Genomic DNA, 6,480 nt, shown 5'->3' on the forward strand with positions numbered 1-6,480 from the left:
CTGATGATGGCAGCTGATGACGGAGACACTAGCATCCTTTTACTTCTTTCTGGACAAGACAGCAGCCTTTGACACAGTGACACAGATTTTCATCAGCAGACTTAAGAACTTTTTGGGATTCTCTGGCACAGCACTCCAGTGGTTTTGCTCCTATCTGACTGATAGACAAGAATTTGTGACACTTGGAAATTATGAACCCAACCCTGCCACAGGCACTCAAGGGTCCCACAGGCTCTGTTCTGGGGCAACTCCTGTCTCTTATATACATGCTGCCACTTGATATACAATCCAAAGATTTGGACTAAACTTTCATTTTTATGCTGTTGACCCACAAATATATTTGAGAACAAAAGGGGACACTGAGACTGTAACAACCAAACTGACAGAACTGTCTAGATGCAACCAAGAGATGCATGCAGTTGAACTTCTAAAACTTAATTGCAGCAAAACAGAGCTTGTGCACTTTGGCTCTAAGAGTGCACAGAGTAAGATGAGCACTTTCAAAAAAATTCCACCTGTATAACATTGCTTGAATCAGGTTATTCTTGTCCACTGCGGATGCTGAGAAGCTTGTCCATGCCTTGGTAACATCTCAGCTTGACTATTGTAATGCACAGCTGACAGGAATCGCAGTAAGGCTTCTGTCTCGACTCAGATGATCCAGAACGAAGCTGCCAGGATGCTCTCACAAACTACACAAAAAACTCACAGCACCCCTATTTTATTCAACCTCCATTGGCTTCCTCTTCAATACAGGATCACATTTTAAATCTGCTGCGACTTTTAAGGCCCTTAAGGGTGATGCACGTAAATACATATGCAAACTTCTAGAGGACTATTCCCCAGCACGCACGCTACAAACATCAAACTCAAACAGCCTGGTCACAACAGGCACAAACCTTTGCAGCATGGCTGACAGGGCCTTCTGACATGTCGTCCCACAGCTCTGGAATGCTCTACCTACAGATGTCAAGGAGTCTGCCAATTTCCTTGTTTAAAACACAACTACTAAAAAATTTGATCCCACGCTGTATTTCATCTTTGTACATTGTATTCTGTATGATCAATGTCAACACATGCAATTAAAGCATCCATCAAATTACTTGATGATGGCAGCTGATGACTAAAAATTTGATCCCACGCTGTATTTCATCTTTGTACATTGTATTCTGTATGTATCAATGTCAACACATGCAATTAAAGCATCCATCAAATTACTTGATGATGGCAGCTGATGACGGAGACACTAGCATCCTTTTACTTCTTTCTGGACAAGACAGCAGCCTTTGACACAGTGACACAGATTTTCATCAGCAGACTTAAGAACTTTTTGGGATTCTCTGGCACAGCACTCCAGTGGTTTTGCTCCTATCTGACTGATAGACAAGAATTTGTGACACTTGGAAATTATGAACCCAACCCTGCCACAGTCACTCAAGGGGTCCCACAGGGCTCTGTTCTGGGGCAACTCCTGTTCTCTATATACATGCTGCCACTTGATATACTAATCCAAAGATTTGGACTAAACTTTCATTTTTATGCTGTTGACCCACAAATATATTTGAGAACAAAAGGGGACACTGAGACTGTAACAACCAAACTGACAGAACTGTCTAGATGCAACCAAGAGATGCATGCAGTTGAACTTCCTAAAACTTAATTGCAGCAAAACAGAGCTTGTGCACTTTGGCTCTAAGAGTGCACAGAGTAAGATGAGCACTTTCAAAAAAATTCCACCTGTATAACATTGCTTGAATCAGGTTATTCTTGTCCACTGCGGATGCTGAGAAGCTTGTCCATGCCTTGGTAACATCTCMGCTTGACTATTGTAATGCACAGCTGACAGGAATCGCAGTAAGGCTTCTGTCTCGACTCCAGATGATCCAGAACGAAGCTGCCAGGATGCTCTCACAAACTACACAAAAAACTCACAGCACCCCTATTTTATTCAACCTCCATTGGCTTCCTCTTCAATACAGGATCACATTTTAAATTCTGCTGCTGACTTTTAAGGCCCTTAAGGGTGATGCACGTAAATACATATGCAAACTTCTAGAGGACTATTCCCCAGCACGCACGCTACAAACATCAAACTCAAACAGCCTGGTCACACCAGGCACAAACCTTTGCAGCATGGCTGACAGGGCCTTCTGACATGTCGTCCCACAGCTCTGGAATGCTCTACCTACAGATGTCAAGGAGTCTGCTTCAATTTCCTTGTTTAAAACACAACTAGCTTTTAATGTTTGATCACTTAATCTGCTTAAAGTCTATATTTTGTTTTAGTAGGTAATGGTTTGAGGTATCGTTATTGTTTTTTCAAATTTTTGATGTATTGTTGCTGAATTTTGTTTGTGTTTTACAAATAAATTATTATTACTATCAAAAAGGCTGGCATGCAAGAGTTTCAGTCTGTCACTCAGAAGGAACACTGTGTACAGCACAGCAGTGTTTTCAACAGTTTGTGCCAGTACAGAAACTTCCCCCCCACCCACAGCTTTGTCATTATACTGTAAATTTTCCCATTTGTAGAGGGGAACTGTATTGGCTAATACGCCCTCTTTATCGCTACAGAAAGTAGTTCCACAAAAGCAGAGTACAGGAAGTAGTGAGGGGAGAAGTTGGTGTTCAGAGGGAAAAGGCCATTCCAGTAATGTTTTAACCATGTTGCTGCTGCTATTATTACCATGGAACAATAGCTACTGCTCAAAGGGCTTCCTGAAACATGGASCTTCTAAAACAGTGTTGTCAAACTAATTCCATGGAGGGCCTAGTGCCTGCTGGTTTTTGTTTTTTCCTTTCAAATAAGACCTAGACAACCAGGTGAAGAGAGTCCCTTACTAATTAGTGACCTTAATTCATCAATCAAGTACAAGGGAGGAGCGAAAACCTGCACACACTCGACCCTCCGTGGAATGAGTTTGACAATGATTATGGATATCGTTGTTGGTTGTGGACGTCACACTTAGCAATAATCATTCAATCATATAACATGACATAATATAGAATCTATTTTATAATGTAATTTAACTTGAGCACAAGTACTCACGCACCAGCGCGCACACATGCACACACACACACCATCTCCCTACAGCTGTGAGATTAGTTTCCAGTTCCCAGTCTGGCTCTTCCTATTTGGTCGATAATGATCACACCTGCGCAGGTATGTGGAGAAGAGGGGCGTCATTCATATGGAAGTGGTGCGGTGTCACGTATAGAGAATGTGTGATGTGATAGTGGAACGCTGTCATGGTTTTTTCATAGCTGCCTCAATGTCAAATGTATAATGTTGATAGTAATTGAGACACCTTAGTAGCAGGGACAATAATGATGATAATATGGAGTGGGTGGGGCTGAGTGTGTCATTTCTGCTTACTCAATGGGTTTGTTATGATTGGTTCCCTGTGGTGACTGCTCGTCTCTGCCATGGCCTGCTATGCCCTGCCCTGCTCTGGCCTGGTCAGCCATGGCGTCCCCCTGGGGAGACTGGCCTCTAATGAGCGCCTGGCCGTGGGGAGTCAGTCACATCCTGTCCGATGACAGGGCAGCTCCTGTGCACAGATGTGTCATCAGCAGAACAGGCTTGCTGCTGTAAGGTCTGGAGGCGTYTGAACAGTTACTGTATGTGAGGCTATTTATTTTCCTGAGCTCCACAGGCTTGTCCTGCTCTGAACTGAAATACTCTGAGAAACAGGGGCATGTTGCAGGGGGAGGTGGTGTTGCTGACAGCTGAGAGGATGAACAAAGTTAGTTCATGGCTACGTTGCTGTTCATCCTAACAGTCTATTAATTGACATCAATATTGTCAGATCTCTGGATTATAAATGTAACGTGTTGTATTCACTGATCGTAAGTGCTGCGTCCATAGATGTAGAGATCCATCCAGTCCCACAGTTGTCTAGGACTGTGTCCTTGGCCCTGGCTGCCCTCTCCCTCACACTCAGGGACAGGCACATCTTGGGCACTCTGCATCCAGCAGCAGTTTCTGTGCCTACGCGTTCACAGTGGGACCAGCGGACCTCGGCCTAACCCCCTGTCTCCGCCTGGTTCCCACACACACTATCAAAGCCCTTTAATGGCTTCTAATTAGCTCCCCATCTGCTGGTGACGGCGCACTGGTGGCATGCAAAAGCACCCATTGAGAGCATCGGCATTGTGCTCTGGAATACTTTCCACTCCAGTGGCAATTGTCTGGAGAGAGTTTTAGCCAGGGGGGAGTGTTCTACGGTCAGGGGTTTGGGGAAGGGACAGACAATGGAAGACAGTGTTACGGCTTGTTGCAAATCTAATAATGCCAGAGTCCCTTMCATCCCTAGACATCCTCTACACTACCCCCCCTTACCTCTCCTTTCATTCTCACAGTTAGGCCTCTCTAAAKTGTTCTACATGGAGAAGGTGCTGTTCTGTGTTCCGTTTTGAGTGTAGGTAATAAACCTGATAAGGTGTTCCGATTCATTACGTTGCATACGACTCTCCAGCTCTACCTCTCCACAGGGGAAACAATGACTCTACCTCTTTAGAAACTGCGATGTCTTCTAATGAGGCCTAGTCATTAGAAGCTCCTCTAGTGGCCTGCTATGCTATATGTGAATAGGGCCTGTGTTTGGACTACATGGTCCTCACACAGACAGACACAATGACAGACAGACAAACAAACAGACAGTGGGGCCCAGCTCAGGTTCAGTAGATCCATTAGGGGGAACCAGCTGTTCACAGCGGGGGAGGACTATGGAGGACTATGGGGACCAGGGCCCACTGCTGCTGGGCAGCTGTCAYCAGCAGCAGGGAGATGATAGAGGGCAAACTGCTGCTGAAAATCATCAACTCAACCAGCCAGCCTCCTCTGCCTCCCCAGACCAGAGCCCATCCTCACCTCAGACTACCTAGCGCATTGAACTGGACATGGAGAGTTCCAAGTCATCTAGCTTACGATCATACACACTGGGACCTGATCAAATCTGTTTTAAATTACATGGCAGAGATATACACTGTTCACGAGTGTGGAGTGTTGTTCAGAAGCATCAAGATGCTGAATTAATAACAAGATGGAATGCTTTGTGGTGGAGTATAGGCATGTACTCATAATTGAGAATATTTAACCTTTAAGATAGAGAGCCTTTATTTCAGATGATGCGTGAGTGCCTGTGTGTAGGCTGTGTGTGTGTGATGAATGGTCAGTCACCTGACCTCTCTCCCTATTACACACACATCCCCACAGCTGCACAGAGGCGTCCAGTCAGCACAGCCAGGGGACATGGGAGCCAAACCCTAAAGATGGAGCCTGGACAGTGGCAGCTGGGCAGCTCACAAAGCCCCATTCAGAGTGCCCAGGGCTGGGGACAATGGCTGGGCCAGGCTGAGCCCTCTCCTCCGCTGTTCCACCCAAAGATTAATACTTCAGATCGGCTTCCCGGTGGCAGGCTCAGCTAAAAGGAGAGCCCTCCTGTTTGTCAGTGGGCATTGTGCAAGTCGCCTGAGAACCAACCTCTTGGATTGGCTTGACAAATGAGCTCCGCCATTGACAGTGAAAAGATTGTCCCACCACTTTTGTTTTGATTGTGGCATGTATATAATCAGGTTATTTGGGTGTTGGTTTTTTGTTTCTCTCCCTTTAGGCACTTGACACTTCTGCACTTTCGAAAGGGCAATGATGAGGCTTCCTCTGTTGTWTATTGTTTTGTTTATCTAAGCTATGTTGAATGAACATCACAATCATGATGGTATTGGATGTTGGAATTCATACATCCATTCCATTCATCCTCCATCTTTTTCTGAAGATGCGGTACAGGAGCCACAGGTGTGAGCGTGAGTCTCAGTCAACAGACTTACATAGTTATTGCTTTGTATTCTATGCAGGCTTCCCCATCTACCTGACCTAAACAAAGTGTTAGAAAGAACACCCTCAGTGCGGGAAGCTCAGTAACATAATACAGTGTTAGGTGAAGTGGTGTGATGTGAGATACCAGGGCACAGTGCCCTATGGGAGGGTCCGCCCTCAGCCTGGGAGTGGAGTGCAGGTGTTTAGCTCCCAGCAAGGCACCATTTCAGGTTTGACTAAAATAATCCCCTCCACCTCCCTCCATGTAGGAAACCATAGGTGTCCACTAAACAACGCGCACAGTCAGTCACACACCTGTGCTCACAGGAAGTTGGCTAATCTGTTTAGATCAGAACAGTTCATTGCACAGTCCTAGAAAATATTTCATCAGGAGAACTTGAGGCAAAGAAATGTTGTCGTTGATAACTATCAAAGCTATGAGATTTGTCTTTAAGAGTTCAACATCTAAACTATGCTTCTAGTGGCATCTCCTTAAGCTTTCTTAAGATTATTTATAACAATAAAAACCAATGTTATAACAGTTCAACATATGACTCGAGAAGTTTGAACGATTTTTTATATTGAAACAGTTTGTGAACAACTTTGGTCCTCTAATTGATTACAGTAAAGGATGATTCATCTGTCCATCTGTCCCGTCTGTC

Source organism: Salvelinus sp. IW2-2015, linkage group LG1 (assembly GCF_002910315.2).
Source record: "Salvelinus sp. IW2-2015 linkage group LG1, ASM291031v2, whole genome shotgun sequence".
NCBI classification, from domain to species: Eukaryota; Metazoa; Chordata; class Actinopteri; order Salmoniformes; family Salmonidae; genus Salvelinus; species Salvelinus sp. IW2-2015.